This window comes from Danio rerio, chromosome 11 (genome assembly GCF_052040795.2).
Source record: "Danio rerio strain M-AB ecotype USA chromosome 11, GRCz13ab, whole genome shotgun sequence".
NCBI lineage: Eukaryota > Metazoa > Chordata > Actinopteri > Cypriniformes > Danionidae > Danio > Danio rerio.
The window spans coordinates 8,634,390-8,652,103 of NC_141031.1; the positions used below are offsets into that span (position 1 = coordinate 8,634,390).

General features: G+C 36.9%; 1 long non-coding RNA gene across 3 annotated transcripts in view; it reads right to left on the reverse strand.

Moving 5' to 3' along the window:
- Positions 1 to 5,928: 5,928 nt before the first annotated feature.
- LOC147834645 (uncharacterized) overlaps positions 5,929 to 17,714 on the reverse strand; it is a 66,096-nt gene continuing 54,310 nt past the window's right edge. Inside the window, exons 3-4 of one of the 3 annotated variants that reach the window (XR_015502351.1) lie at positions 6,443 to 6,508; positions 5,929 to 6,279 (exon numbers count right to left, since the gene is read on the reverse strand). This is a non-coding gene — a long non-coding RNA (uncharacterized LOC147834645). Of the gene's footprint in view, positions 6,280 to 6,442; positions 6,509 to 7,940; positions 8,000 to 12,856; positions 13,041 to 17,714 lie in introns of those variants that run through there. The other 2 variants (XR_015502352.1, XR_015502350.1) reach the window with 2 other exon arrangements.

A 17,714-nucleotide genomic window follows, 5' to 3' on the forward strand; every position in this document is an offset into this window, starting at 1 on the left:
TAGTCACAACACAAACAACTAAAGAAACGCACAGCTTATTGGTCACAACACTTGCAAATACTCCACGTAACACAACGGAAATCAGACATCCCGAGTTGGAAAGAGTCATTTCCGGAGGATACAGAGTTGATTTGCGGGAGGTAGCGGATTAGTGGGTACATGAAGAGCGGGGGCAGGGTGGGGGGGAAGGGGGTGACTTATCTGTGAAGGGGGGCGTGTGCGGGAGACGTACTTGAAGAACGATGGGGGTGAGTTGCGGGAGACGTACCTGAAGAGCGATGGGGGTGAGTTGCGCGCGACGTACCTGAAGAACAGTGGGGGTGAGTTGCGGGAGACGTACCTGAAGAACGGTGGGGGTGAGTTGCGGGAGACGTACCTGAAGAGCTAGTAGGGATGCAGTGGAGAGAGGGGTGTGCAACATATTTTAGGACCGGGCAGGAGACGCGTGATTTCCGGGAAATTATGATTCATTTGCGGGCATCCGGGAGTGTCTATGCATTTTAGGCATACTCCCGCAACTTCCGGGAGACTTGGGATGTCTGGGAAATGTTTCAAGGGGACCCAAAAGCATGACGGACCCAGCTGAGATATGGATGTGTTATGTCGTGTTATCAGGATATTAAAATAAACAACAAACAACTCACCTTTCAAAGACCACCAATCACTTAACTGAGCAACAGTCACGGCATAATAACACATCCATATCTCAGCAGGGTCTGCAATGTTTTTTGGGGCAAATTTGCCCACTGGCCTCTGTCCATCATGGTCTCCTAACCCTCCCCATATTATAATTAGCTTCATCACTCTGTCTCCTCTTCACCAATCAGCTGGAGTGTGGTGTGGCGCAAAATGGCTGTCGTCGCATCATCCAGGTGAATGCAGCACACTGGGGGTGAACGAGATGTCCTCCTGTGTGTAAATTGCTTTGAGCGCAAAGAAAAGCACTATATAAAATGTAAGGAATTATTATTATTTATTATTATACTATATTTTTGAGTATGCACTTAAGTGCATAGTGTACCATTTTGGATGCAGTGATTGTGAAGGAATCATGTTCTGTTGTGCATTTCATTTTGCCTTAGATTTTTAGCACTTTGAACTTATATTGAAGTGAAGAACGTGTAGAATAATGGTGTTGTTTATTGTGCACACAAAATAACTACCATAGATTTATAACAATATGATTCAACCAGGAGACAAATGAAGTTTTTGGTATCTTCTGGAACACTGAAAGTCTCACAACATTTGTTGTACATGGAGGGTCAGAGAGCTCTCAGATTTTATCCAAAATATCTTAATTTGAGTTCCTAAGATGAACTGAAGGTCTCAGGGTCTTGGAAGTACATTAATTAAAAATGTATTTTTTTGCACTTAAGTGTTAACAGCACCCCCTAGAGCACCTACCTTCCCATTAGTATTGTCTAATCTTGATGTGTATAAACAGTCCTTGTAGTCCTAAATGATCCAGCCTATCTGAGAACCTGTGCTGACCGGCAAGATCTCATTTTCTCACAGATCTTCAACAGATCACTGGAACAGCATAAAGTTCCATCCTGCTTTAAGCACTTTACCATCATCCCAATCCCGTAGAAGCCAAAGATCACATGACTCAATGACTACAGACCTGTTGCCATCTTAACATCTGTGGTCATGAAGTCATTCGAAAGACTGGTGCTAGCGTATCTGAAGGACATCACTGGACCCCTGCTGGATCCCCAGCAGTTTGCCTATAGAGCAAACAGGACTGTGGATGATGCAGTCAACATGGGACTGCATTACACCCTTCAACATCTGGAAAAACCAGGTAACTACGCAAGGATTCTGTTTGTGAACTTCAGTTCTGCCTTTAACAGCTCTGTCTTATCACTGTCCTATCACCATCCTAGCTCTGTCCTATTACTGCTCGAAGTACAAACTGCCCCAGATCTCTGTTCCTAGCTGTCTGTCAATGGATCACCACCAGCTTTCTGACAGATAGACAACAGCTAGTCAGAATGGGCAAAATCCCATCCAACAGTCTCACCATCAGCACTGGTGCCCCCCAGGGATGTGTTCTCTCTCTACTGCTCTTCTCTATGTACACCAACACCTGCAACACAAAAGATCCCTCCATTAAGCTCCTTAAGTTTGCAGGCGACACTACTGTTGCCTCATCCAGAATGGTGACGAGTCTGCATACAGACATGAGGTTGAGCGGCTGGCTTTATGGTGCTGATACAACAACCTGGAGCTGAACACGCTCAAAACAGTGGAGATGATAGTAGACTTTAGGAGAAACCCCCCTGCACTACCCCCCACTGGCCATCACGAACAGCACTGTGTCTGCAGTAGAGTCATTCAGGTTCCTGGGCACCACCATCTCTCAAGATCTGAAGTGGGACATTCACATTGACTCTATTGTGAAGAAAGCCCAGCAGAGATTGTACTTTCGTTGTCAGCTTAGGAAGTTTAACCTGCCACAGGAGCTGCTCGTACAGTTCTACTCAGCTCTCATCCAATCCATTCTCTGCACTTCAATCACCGTCTGGTTCGGCTCAGCTGCCAAAACAGACCTCCGTAGGCTACAGCGAATAGTCCGGACTGCTGAAAGAATTACTGGCACTACCCTTCCTACACTTCAATCACTCTGGATGCCTCGCACCCAGCACACTACCTGTTCAAACTGTTACCGTCTGGCACAAAAGCACAAAAACAGTCAGACACAGGAAAAGTTTCTTTCCTCAGGCCATCTACCTCATGAATAGTTAAATATTTCCCTACTGTGCAATAAACATGTGCAATACTTTCTCATATGCACTTGTACAGAGCACCGTATTACCTGTATAACAAATCTAAACATACCATTAAACATCCAGATTTCTTGACTAACTGCATCTCTGTTTAATGTTTATCGTCTTTTTTTCATATTTATTTTGTGTTGTCACTTGTCACTCCATGTACACTGGAAGCTTCTGTTGCCAAAACAAATTCCTTGTGTGTGTGAAGCACACTTGGCAATAAAACTGATGCTGATAACATTTATAAGTCGCCCATAATTCTCAATTATGTTTTTGCTCTTTCATCTTTATTTAACTTTCTAAGAGCTTTAGACATGAGGAACATTCACTCAGTGGAGCTAAAATCAGTTTGGCTCCATCTTTCACTTCAGTCATTTATTATTGCCTTTCACTGACAGCATATTTCAACAGGAACTAGTTTGAGAAAGCAAAGCGTACCTGGCTTGTCATTTCCTTCAATACACCAGGCCAGTTCACAGCTTTTAATTTAATGCTCTAGTCTTGTCCACACAACCAGATGCGAGGTAAAAATGTCTTTGTTCAGTTGTGCGGCCACTTTGATTGTTATTGTTGCATGCTAGGACATAATGACCATGTTTGGTTTTAGTTTTCCAGATTTGACTGGCATTTGGAAATGAACATTGAATGGTTTCTCTTTTGGCAGAACTTTCTCCTGATTTTCATGAGAATGACTCATTTCATTTAGAGTGAGCTCTGACATTGTTGCTAAGGAAACCATGGCTCTGCTTTTGATTGGCTGAGCTGTATCTAGGCAGTGAGACAGTTTGCATCATTGCTGTTTCTGGCATCACGCAATGAGAGGAGGGCAGCACAGAGAGAGAGCAGCTCCTTTGATGTTTTGTTAAAATGTTTTGATGTTGCTTCTAAGTTTATATCATATATGATGGCACAGTTATGTAAGAGTGGAGTATGTCAGAATGATTTAATACCATGCTTTCAATTGGTCTTACTTTAAGGACTAGATTTGACATTCGATTCCACTTCGCTATTATAAGCTTGCATAATGCCAGTCTCTGGCGTTCGTCTGCTACCTGAGTTCCTTAAATGCTTTAGTTGGTTTGTGTTATCAATGTCAAGATGAAAAGATTACAAAATTACAAGATAAAACGGCTATTCTAGTATGATTGTTGCACAAAAAAGCCCTGTTATGATCACTTGAGCATAAATAATAATTATTTAAAGGGCACCTATGATGAAAATCATCTTTTGGAAGCATAGTTTGGACAAATTGTGCAGGTGTACTGTGTTTATATTGGGGTAATATAAAGACAATACATGTTGTGTGTGACTCATCATTGCAGAAAGGCTTGAATCAACAAATACATCAAATATAGAAAGTTCTTACTGTAGTATTTCTCACAAACGTTACATGGGATCATATCTGACACAGCCGAGGCAGAGGTTAAGACACATTCTGACAGGCATGTGGGAAAAGCGGGCAGAGAGAGCTAGCATTAAAGGCTCAGACAAAACAGCTCCATTGTGTTCAGAGCAAAAAAAAGCAATATTCTGACATGTATAATAAATAATCTAATGAGTGTTTTGAGTTGAAACTTTAGACACATTCTGGAGACACAAAAGACGTATCCTAAATCTTAAAAAAAACATACACAACGGCCTCAGGCGGATTCGTGAAAAACAAAAACTGTGAAAAAATAAAAACTTCTGGCATGTATTTCGTGCTCTCCAGAAATGTATATAGGGATACATATTCAGAACGAGCCTGGGTTGTAAAATTCAGATAGAGTTAGGAATGTCTGGTTTCCTACATTCACTTTAATAATCAACAAATCATGACAGCTAACTTAAAAAGGCTCTTAGAAAGGAGGATTTAGAAAGACCAAATTTTTGAATTTATTTTTTACATGTATATTATGAGAACATAAAAATTATTTTGATCTTCTTTAAAGGTACACTTATTGTGGAAGACTTCCAAAACACGATTACAAGCCTTGTAAACAGCATAAAGGGTACCTTAATGTACACTTGAAGAGTTCAAATGCTAAAGCCTCTAAATGGCATCAAAAAAAAATTTTAAATGAAAAATTCTTGTGTAGATTCAGTCATGTCACTTATTTGGTGATGAATGGGTTCTTTTCATTGCGTTAAAAATGAAATAACTGAACATAGACTCAGGAGGTTATGAAAAATGCTCATTTGAAAAGAATTTTAGATGGCATTTAGAGGCTTTTGGATTTGAACTCTTCACTGTGTACCGTGCGTTGTATTGCATTGCCATTAGATTTCAAACTAGTTAATGCCGCTGTGTGAATGTTTCTGATTCAAACTGACAAAGGAGCGGAGGCAAACTTAACATCTTTATCTCTTCTTACCACAATAAATGCAGTAATCTGTCTCTCAAATATTTTTTTCCTCTTTTGCAATTTTAAAGTAGTATTTTTATAGAATATTATTTTTTGCTATTATGCAAATGGGAATACAGCTGTAAATGTGCTGTAGTTTTTGCTAGAATTTACCTAACTATAATAATATCTGCATCTGAGAACTGTGAGGATCTTGGTTTGGATAAAGAAGACAAACAGAGTTCTGTCCTTTTTCCAAATTGAAAAACCTTTTGTTTTTTGTTTCTCAATATTTAATTCATAAAGTATATTTTTCTGTATATATTTATCCAAAGCAGTTCTTTTGGGGTCAGTGAGAACCACTGACACATATATACAGCCTTTATAGTAACCTCCTATATAGTAACCTCCTGAAAGAAAATGATTCCTTTTCTAAATTTACAGCTCAGTCAAAAACAGAAAACATGGATTTTTATGGATTCAACTGAATTTTTTCAAGGGTTTTTTCAAGACAGCCTTCACCTCACAACACCTCCAGGCTTTCATATCTCTGTCCAAACAGAGCATCCAAGCTGACATATAATTTTTTTTCTCCGTAGAAAGATCTCAAGTCCTTGCTCAAGGTGTTGTGATTCATAGGCATAAGATCTTAATGGAACTGTGCATGTCAACGTATGCTTACGGACAGTACTTGACATGGCCGGTATATGACATATTACTATATTAAATAGGTAAATTCTGTTTTTATTTATTCACCTTAATGTCATCCAACACCAAGATGACTTTCTTTTTTTACTCTAAAACCCAAAAACACACTTTTCTGTCCATTGACTTTTATTATACAGATTTTTTTTTGCATTTTCACAGATTTTAGAAAGTCTTACAGGTGTTAACATGAGGTGAGCAAATAATGACATCATTTTAATATTTGGGTGAGATATCACTTTTAATTACATGCAAATGAGGAGAACGGTTTTGTCTAGCTGCGTCTCAATGAATAAGAGTTGGTGAGTAAAGTTGTAGAGGAAACAAACTCCCACACTTAGCTGCCTCATGAGTCTCACCTCATATTCAGGCTATTTTTTTTTAAATGTTCTAACCCGTCCTCCGTCCAGGTCTGGCAGTACACCCACGCTTTCTGTGGGCTGTCTGTGTGCATATTTATGTTCCAGCACTGCCTGAGAAGAAACATGAGTCACCAGAGGGGGAGAAAGAATACAAATGTGGCACGGTAGCCCACACGTCTTGTTATGAAAAAGAATACAGTACTTTGTATTATTTGGATATCTGTGTACAATCTGTTGGCTTGAAGGCATAATATGGGATTTATCATTTCCTCACCTTTATTCCAAGGCTGTTTAACTTTTTCTTCCATAGAGTAGAAGATTTTTTGAAATTTTGTGCAGCCTTAACATGAGAGTTATTCAATTAAGACTGAATTTGAATCTGTTGAAGTTGTTATAAACAGTTCTATAATACATATAGTGACAACTAACTACATAGTAGACAAAAAATAAGCACAGTTGCAAGCTATTGTAAAAGTTTTGTCACTAAGGGATAATCTATTATTTGTTTCTGTTAAACTATTTTAAATACATGACATGATGGTAAAGAACATCGCAATGCAAACAGATTTCCGATGAAGTTTCATCAAGTTTAAACAGATTTTGCTCAAAGTCATGGTAGATCTCCTGCATAAATAGCATGGACATATCCAATAACTCATCGTAGTAACATATATTAGCCACCACTAGCCAAATATTTTTGAGCATATTTTTGAGTTGGCTAATCTCCATTGGCTTTTGGTAAAGTGCACGTCAGTGTCTTCGAGATTGCAAAGATCAGCGAATGCTCTGAGGTACAATAGTTAATACTACTGTTTGGGGGAAGCTTGTTTGTTTCGAACTGTGATCAAAATGAACAGGAACAACTTGTGCATAAAAAAATGCACACGTTTAAGCCAATCAGAATTGAGAATTTTAACAGACCAAGGCATAAGTTTAAATAACAGTGAAATAGAAATTAAGACCCAAACCCAATTCTACCCCTAAAGCCACCTTTCTACTGCACGCAACATTTGGACATGACTGTCGGAATACACCCCCTTGTGGCTTTCACACAGAATTTTCAGTTTTGTTCTGCACCATGGGAGAGAAGCTGTTCTCGCAGTGTCCAAAATAAATGAGTGCAAAAGTAAGAGCCTTTACTCTCTATAAGTTCACCATGGTTGAATGAATGCAATACTAGAAACTCAGACCGCTAAACATTTTGTTTTAATTATTAATATATATATTTTTTTATTACTCATTAATGAATATAAATTCAAGTCTTTTTTTAATATAGACTTTTTTCTGAAAAAATACTGAAAAAAACTAGTATTTCACATCTCTCACACACAGACTTGCTTGGACAACACTGTAACACATCACATCTGGTCGGCCAGTTGCATACAGTGTAGTTGCAAACGTTAAAATATTTCAACGGAACCGCAGCTCAAATCAAATCCGAATTTTCCGCACATGGAGATGTTTGGAACTCGAAAACTAATGACTCAGAAATCAAAACATGCAGCTCCTGGACTACTCTTCATTGGAAATGAATGACTTCTGCTCTGTCACAGTGGAAAGGCGGCTTTAGCCCTTCCCCTTACCCCTACCCCTCGTTTTGCACGTTCACATGAAGGGGTAGGGAGGTCTAATTTGGTATCATTTTAAAGAAAACCCTTTGAATTTTCATAAAACACTATTGAAAGTGTTTAAAATATCTGTATATGTTGTCTGTGTTTTAATAAACACCTAAAAAAAACTTTTTTTTATAAACTTAAAATTTAAAAGTGTACCTTTTAGGTTCTGTGTGGTCTAGGGTGCTGTAATTAACTTTGGTGGTTCCTTCACATTTCTGTAATCACAGGAAAAAAGAAAAATGTTTCTACTATAATCTATGCAGAAGTTATTGTATTCCAACTAATGAGAGGTGCTGTGCAAGCCACAGGGATCGATCATTGTTTTCATATTTCACTATTTTTTGGTTTGATCAAGCATAATTCACTATGTTTGGATCACGTCAGACATATAAAAGGATTACTTTTGCACATCACCTCAAAAACAGAGGAGAAATGGCCCTGAAGCACACAGCATAAGGTAAGAAATGACAGCTGTCTGTGCCATCTGGGGCTGCTTAGTGATCATAAATGTATTGTTTTCACTTCTGCGCCATGGAAACACCATAATTCATTCGGCAACTGTTTGATATGTGAATATAATTCAATATAAAGAATGCTAGAACTGTATGAGCACTGGCAAGAGCTTTCATTTGAGCTATAACTTGTACATGTGTCATATGAAAAATTTGATAATGAACCCATGTTAAATACCCAGCTCTGGTATCCAAAAAACAGTGTATTTAAGTGTAAATAACTTTTGTACAGTAGAATAAAAACCATAAGTGATGCATGTGCATAAAACATAGATTCTACACTTTCAAACGAAACAGCTTAAGGGTGTCTGGTGCAATGCTAGCCCTTTAAATCCTAAAGCAAAAGTCCATGACGTCCGCGGAGTTTAAGTGGTTTTAATATCATGTCTGATAACATATCTGTACACGAGGTGTAGTGAATTGTCAAGTTTTGTGTCAGTTAACACATTGTCAGATTAACGCAGCTTTTATTAACCAAAGGCCACCGATGGGGAATGCAACACAAACAAAGTTGAGCATAAAAAATCAATGATTCATTCATTCAAGTATGCATTCGTCAGTCATCAAGAGTCTATATGCTGTGAACATCACACTAAGCCACACTATTACAGTTGTAAATAACAACAGCTTTCTTATTCCATTTGGTGACATTTTAGTTTATACCCAGACCTTTAAAGAACGTCTCACACACATCCTTGAAATTCTGTATAATTAAACCACTAAAATGTTGACTTTGAAGCTAAAAGTGCTCATCCAAAGATCTGTTTACCAATTTACCATTGATTCACATGTCAGGATTACAGTATTTCTTGAAACAGGTGCTAATACAAAGCAGACAACAAATAAACAAGATCTATATGCTAAAAAAATGTCCCATGTTACAGTAAGTCAGACAGTCATTGTAAACTAAACGCCTTTGTTGTGGAACAAGGACTCTCTGCTTAACATTAGGATCATGAAAAAGTATTTTGCATTAATGACTAAATGCTGCTACGCATAGGGCCTACTTATCACATAATTAATATTCATGAGTGAAGCTAATAAATTTATATAACCTATGCTCAACCCCTAAGATTACTGATGAATCAAAACTATAAGCATTAAGCAAAGTATTTCATTGGGGAATATGGCTAATGCGGTGATTTAAATTGTTACTTTAAATCGCAGAAATTATACATTAACTATTCATTTCATTAAAAATGTTTTAAAGGTTTTAAAGAGACAAGAAATTTGGTGACAAAAAATGTCACCAAAATAAGCAAAAATGCAGCTTAAATTTTAGATAATAGTTCAAAAAATATATATTTTCATATTATTACGGCAGTTGTGAATGTCAAATAAACAATATAAAAAAATAATAATAATTTAGATTCAGACATTACCTTTAACAGACTATATGCACAAAAAGCATTTTTCAGCCATGGATAAACTAAAAGGCTAATGAGATACTCTTGATTGAATACTTTTTACACCATCTATTATGTCATTTAATTTAAAAAATAATCAGTAAATAAACTTAAGCATTAAGCATATTACGCGTATAATTACACATCACAAAAGGGGCAGACAGAGATGTATTAAGCTTTGTATATTGTGCATTTCACAAATGAAAAAACAGGCAAAAATGAATATCAACTTTTGCATAAACAGATCATTTTCAAGTATATCAGCATCTTCTCACTTGATTTATTACAGTAAGAGCTGAGTGATATGACACATAAATGCTTACATTTGCATTAAACACTCACATTAAACATATGCAGCGCTTATATACATATGTTTATAGCCTCGTTTAAAATATACGCAACAAATTTCACAATATACAGACTAAACTAACAAAATCTACTTTTAAACGGACATTATGCCTCATCGGGGTGGCATTGAATAAATTCATAATCTGTATATCCTTCATTTGTGTTCTGACACACAGTAAACTGACAAGTCGCTTTGTGGTAATGCATGGCTGCTTGTTTCACATAACTGCTAGCTATCGGCTGGTTAAGTGTGGTGTCACGTAAAGTAGCTTCTGGGTCCAATCGCTCTATCAAACTATATACAGTTGAAGTCAGAATTATTAGCCCCCTTCACATTTTTTTTTTCTTTTTTAAATATTTTCCAAATGGTGTTTAACAGAGCAAGGAAATTTTCACGATTTTCATGTCTGATAATATTTTTTCTTCAGGAAAAAGTCTTACTTGTTTTATTTTAGCTAAAATAAAAGCAGTTTTACATTTTTAAACACCATTTTAGGGACAAAATTATTAGCCCCTTTAAGCTTTGTTTTCTCGATAGTCTACAGAACAAACCATCGTTATACAATAACTTGCCTAATTACCCTAACCTGCCTAGTTACCTTAATTAACCTTGGTAAGCCTTTAAATGTCACTTTAAGCTGTATAGAATTGTCTTGAAAAATATCTAGTAAAATATTATTTACTGTCATCATGGTAAATAAAAAATAAATCCATTATTATAGATGAAATATTAAAACTATTATATTTAGAAATGTGTTTAAAATAATCTTCTCTATGTCAAACAGAAATTGAGGAAAAAATAAACAAGTGGTCTAATAATTCAGGGGGGCTAATAATTCTGACTTCAACTGTATGTATGTGTGTATATATATATATATATATATATATATATATATATATATATATATATATATATATATATATATATATATATATATATATATATATATATATAGTATTGAATTATTTTTTAGTTGTTATTTTTTAGTTGTTAAAACATTGGTGTCTGTGATGCAGCAAATCTAGAGACATAAAAAAAATTTACTGTTACATAAATTACTTTAATGTGTGATATGACAATAAAGTGGTCATAAACAAATATTTTCTCAATTCAAATGAACAGCGGGCCTGGAAACAGTATTCCATATGTCTTAACAGATTTCTAAAGCTTCTATTATTCTATTAATATTCTATCAAGTAAGAGTTCCATATACAAAGTAATTATAATAAAATGAAATTTATATGTAATATAAATTAAAAAATAAGTAAACAATTATTTATTAATGATTATTAATGATTCCATGTGGATCATCATTTTGATTGGCCTCATTTTCACTGGGATTTTGAGAGGGGTCTGGATGCAGACGTGATGCAGCGCAATCTCAGCTGTATGCATTGTTTTTTAATGGATTCACTTTACCCATTAACTTACAGTGACATCACTAGCTCCGATGAGAACATCGTGTCTATCATTGAATCTCTGAGAGATTCAGTCTCAGCTTGCATCATAAAGGCTGCATCCAGATACTATTGGGAATTTCAGACTTGGGGTTTACATGAGAATTAGGGAATAATGGTTTAAGGCTCAAGGTATGTCATTACTTTTTCTATAACATGACATAACATATTTTTAATAGTAGCGTACAGTATAATATTCTAATTGACTGGATATATTTAAATACTTAAAAAATAAGACAGTATAGAAGAAAGAAATAAAAGAATAAGGTAATTCTAAAATTACCCTTATGAAAGTTTATTAATGGAAAAGTTAAAAGAACTAAAAAAAAAAAAAGTATGGGAAAAGGTAAACAACGAAAGGGGAAATACAGAGAATGGAGCACCTATTGATTCTTTAATCTTCAAATCTAATTCAACAAAAGTGATACGACCCATCAGGAATCAATTCCTCACACTGGGCCCTCAGACGGAGGCTGTCAGCGGGCCGTCCATCAACCCTTAGTAGGAAGTAAAAGAAGGTGACGTCCCTATGGATATCTGCTGCCTTTACAAATGTGTGTGTGTGTGTTTCAGACTAGTTCACAGTCTCAAGGTCAAGGATGAAAGGCGTGTGTTTCCTCCCCCCACTGGTGAGTCAGCCTCCATTATATATATACATGCACACACACACACACACTTTCAGCAGGGTGACAGCGGCATGTCGCTTTGCCAGAGCACTTAGTGTGATGAGCCTGGCCAAACCGTTGAATCTAAGTAAAAACACTAGAAAATATTCACAATTCTGCCTGTCTCAGAATAGCACAACAAATCTAACATTTTGTTTTCTTACCGATTTTTCTCTTTGCTTTGAATCTCATTTGCACTTTCCCTGTGACTTCACACCTAGACATTTTGTCCTCTTTTTCCACAAGATGCTTATCATGACAAAAAAAAAGCAACACTGGTTGAACGACATTCGATTTAACCCTAAAATATTTTGATTCAGAGCGCCTGCCCTCATCTGATTAGCCAGGATTTTTTGTTCCCACCTTCCAGTGGTCTGGAAAGATATCACACATTTGTTTTTCCAGCAGTAAAACTGAGAAACGTGGGCTGCTGTTACTGTAGAACTTGATAAACTTGCTGCAGGAAAAGTCTGACTTTTGGGATGTTTTTTTTTTACCCCTTCAAGACAATACTCCCATTAAAGCCTGCCAATGAAGATCCATATCGCACATTGTTACTCCAAAAACAGAGTGTAATATTGCTAAAGGAAGTGGCTGGGGAAGAGGTGGAGGTGGTTGGTGCACTCAGCGTAAAAACATTAGGGAGCATGAAAACCCGTGTCTTATTCACAAACCACCCGCAATCCAAGCAGTGTTTGTTTTATTTCAATCATAGTGGATATAATTCATCAAACAATGATGAAAAGATGTGGAGAAGCATCATAGCTGGATATATTTCATATGTAGTGAGGCAGATTTTAACAGGTTATGTGTTGATTTGGAGTCAGCTCAAGTCTGGATCGCAGTAGTTGTTTTGTGAATCAGGTGCTAAAACAAAGCAGACAGCAAATAAACAAATATACGAGCGTGCTAACAACATTAATGAACACAGATTGTCATAAAAGCATGTCTTTTTATTTTATTAGCACCCCTACATTTAAAAAAAATTATAATTGGTGTGCTTATTTTTGCACTCTTGATATTTTCCGGAAATAAATTTGTTTCATGTATCAATGTATAAAAAATTGCATTTTTTATTTAAAAGGTGAGTAATACATGACAATTAGTTTTATATTTTTATTCTGAATTGCAAAATAGTAGCCATTATATATTGCTCATTATTACTTTGTTGTTTTAAACGGTACATTTTATAGATTTCCGCGTCAAGTTCACTCACAGGGGTGATCCACAGTGTATTTTTAAGGCTTGGTTGTGTTTCTAAGATACAAAACAATGTGTGCTCATGCTTCATTTGTAGAAAATCATGTCATTTTTTATATATATATTTTATTTTAATTAATTACTGCTACTCGGCTAACATGAAGACGACTGTCATACATCCTAGTTCCTCTGAAAGGCGCGCCCTCAACAGGCTCTGATTAGTCAGCTAACATAATGTGCTGTGATTTGTGGAATGGCTGCATGTCATGCACCTAAAGGGTATGCTTTAGCGCTGTGTAAACAGTAACTGAGTCAGACAGAAAATAAACCTCACACCTGCTCCCTAAATAAAATCTGACAAGACGTGTCTTTCACATATTCGGAATAAGCATGTGTAAGACACTGCAGCGCTAGTGGAAATTGTGGGTTTTTACAGCAGTTTGACTGATGAATATGAATTTATAGCTAAATTGTTAGCAGTGCTAAACAGCAATTCTTATTGTTTACATTGTTGTTTACGTTCTTGTTACAACATATCAGTAATGCTAGAAACTATGCATGTAGTTGACCAATTTTAAAAAATAAAAACACACTCACAATCCACAGCTTCGTTGGTTGGAGGAGTTTTTAGCCGAATCAAGAACTGAACTGGGAGAGATTCTGGAAGCTCTTCTTTGTCAAATACTAGCTATATAGTTGTTATAACTCTCTGAAACATAATTAAAATTAAACTGTGAGCACTTCTCTCTTTGTGTCATCCCCTTTAGAAGCCCAAATACAAAAACAGAACAAGCTCTGTGGAAATAGCAGCTTTCTCCCAACAGAAAAGAAAAAAGAAAAATCAGCTTAAACCAGCCTAAGCTGGTTTTAGATGGTTGACTAGCCTGGTTTTAGAGGGGTTTTGGCCACTTCCTGGACAATGACCAGCTAAAACTAGCTCGACCAGCCTGGTTTAAGCTGGACATAGCTGGTCATCTCCCAGCCTGACCAACAAAGACCAGGCTGGAAATGGCTGGAAACCAGCCTGGAAGTGGCCAAAACCCCTCTAAAACCAGAAAGGTTGACCAGCTAAAACCGGCCAACCAGCCTAGGCTGATTTAAGCTGGTTTTATACATTTTCCTCTGGCCACGTCCCTTGGCTGCATTGGGTGATTGTGGTGAATGCGCGTAAGCTGAAGCGATTGTGATCTCACTAACCCGGAATTATTTTTTTGTAGTCCCCAAATTCGTTCACTGTAGGCTTTGCAAAACTGTGTAAAAGCCAATGTCTCCCTTTGCATTTAACTTCAAGCATATTAAATTCAGAGATGTTGTTAATGTTCAAACAGCTACATTACTACATAGTGGACCACCCTTTTAAACAACAGTAATTTTCATATTATTTAGCATTTTAAATATCAAGAATTCAGTCTTTTCTTCAGTATATGACTCAAAACAAAGATTATGTACAAGTCCTAGCCCAATATATCTGGACTTTTCTGTGTGTTTGCTACTATAAGACAAATGTGCTCAAGTATACATTCATTAATTTTCTTGTCGGCTTAGTCCCTTTATTAATCTGGGGTCGCCACAGCGGAATGAACCGCCAACTTTTCCAGCAAGTTTTACACAGCGGATGCCCTTCCAGCCGCAACCCATCTCTGGGAAACATCCACACACACATTCAGATACACTACGGACAATTCAGCCTACCCAATTTACCTGTACCACATGTCTTTGGACTGTGGGGGAAACCGGAGCACCCGGAGGAAACCCACGCAAACGCAGGGAGAACATGCAAACTCCAAACTGAAACGCCAACTGAGCCAAAGCTCAAACCAGCAATCTTCTTGCTGTGAGGCAACACCACTACCCACTGCGCCACTGCTTCGCCCTCACATATACATTTAACTACAGTTTTAAACATCAAATGTCGACTTACAATATACTCTCTTATGTGTAGATTAAATGAATAATGTAGAGTGTTGCTGATTCTTTATTTCTTCATTCATTATCCTTATTTCATTCATTCATTTAATTAATTTTATTATGTAAAAGCTGAACGTTTTTTATTTGTGAAATCTTAAATAGGTTTTATTAAGAAACACTGTTTTGTTTACATTTCCAGGACAAAGGACTTTGCTAAGTACCATTTCCAGTAAGTGTTTGCTAACTCCAAGCTTCGGCGCTAATAGATTAAATTGCCTGGACTAGCTATCAGTCACTCACACTGATTTATTTCCAGGATGAATCCTGATCTCTGGGTAGAGATGGATGAGGCTTAAACCCGCCAAGGAGGCTAACATAAATGCCAACATATCAAAAACCAGTGTTTTACTAGTGGGTTCATAACAGACGCGCTGTTTCATCTTCCCGCTTTTTCAGCTTTTGGGAACTATGAGAAGAATTTGGGTCAGCTAGAAGCTTGCTGTACCTTAAGATGGAGGTTCCCCCGCCTTTTCTCCACCGGCAGCTTTAAAATATAGATGATGTATTACTGCTGTGAGCTCCCAGAGGCTGCCAAGACTAGCGTTAGCATGGGGGAAGGGAGACTTTGAAGCTTAGCTCTGTGTATTCACTGATCAGCTCAGTAATATACGGCTAAATGAGACGCTACAAAAACGATAACTGAATGGAGTCGAGCCCTTGGAGTCTTTGAAATGGATGTTGTGTGAATCGCTTGCGTTATTGGCACAAAAACATCAGGGGGGATTGGAATCCGGCTAGGATTTTCATTTGCTTATTATACTGAATTTCCACAGCCCGCCGATCAGATACTGCTTTGGACTGTAAAATCGTGATTAGATGACAGATATCCTCATCTTGCTATTCTTATGTGGTTTGCTAGGGTGGATTTTTAGTATACAGTGCAATAAAAACATGCAATGGAGTTGATGTGTAATTTTATTTTGCCACTAATATAAACCACTGACACAATAGTGAAAAGGCTGACTGTTTTCATGCTTGTTTTCAAAGCAGATTGATTCTAACATGAACATTAACGTGAGCTTTCCGTTTGCTAAAGCTAGCAACACATCAGCAGTGATCTGTAGTAGCTGATTACTTGTCATTGTGATTACATAATGTGATTTCAGAAAATTAAGTACTTGTAATTAGAGTATATTGCATCTTAAAATGATTATAATCAGATTACGGTTACCTTTTTATAAATTACATGATTACATATAATCATATAATGGGAGTAAATTATTCACAATTTAATAACTCCAATTTATTATTATTTTTTTTAGAATTCTCTTCATATAAATCATGCTGCTGTGTCATATTGCTTAGATTTAAATGTACACAATATAGAAAGATCATGCAAATGCATTGTAAATACATTGTGATCAGCTCTTCAGAATTTTAAAAGAAAATTCGAATTTAAAATAAAATAAAATTTAAATAATAAAAATAAAATCTTGTCCCCATGTGTTGGGTTGCAGCTGGAAAGGCATCTGCTGCTGAAACATATGCTGGATAAGTTGGCTGTTCATTCTGCTTTTGTAACCCCTGATGAATAAAGGGTCTAAGCTGATGGCAATTTGTAATTATGTAAATAACGAATTGTGCAAGTTACCAAACACTGTCATCATATCCAGCGACCATCAGTAACTTATTTAGGTAGTGTAAACACAAATATTTTAAACCAAGACTTTTGAAATGTAAAGTCGTTGCTGATTGCATGTTTATTAATGCGTGTTCACATCGTCCAGGAATACAAAATTGTTCCAGACAATCCCAAATATCAAAGTTAAATTGTTCAGTCCTTCATTTTCATTCGGGTTTAGTCCATTTATTAATCCAGGCTTGCCACAGCGGATTGAACCGCCAACTTATCCAGCGCATGTTTTATGCAGCGGCTGCCCTTCCAGCTGCAACCCATCTCTGGGAAACATCCATTCACACTCATACACTTTGGACAATTTAGCCTACCCAATTCACCTGTACCCAAAACATCCAAACTCCACATAGAAACGCCAACTTACCCAGCCGAGGCTCAAACCAGCGACCTTCTTGCTGTGAGACAACAGCACTACATACTGCGCCACTGCTTCGCCCCTCAGTAAATTGTTATTATTGTTTTTAATTATCAACAAATTCAGATTTGTTCCTTTTGGGCATCACTCTTTAATTTTTTTCAGCTTAGTATCTTTATTAATCAAGGGTTACCACAGTAGAATGAACTGCCAACTTATCCAGCATAAGTTTTATACAGCAGATGACCTTCTAGTTGCAACCCGATAGTGTCAAACACCCATACACTGTCACATTCACACACATACACTACGGCCAATTTAGTTTATTCAATTCGCATATGCCACATTTCTTTGGACTGTGGGGGATCCCAGAGAACCCGAA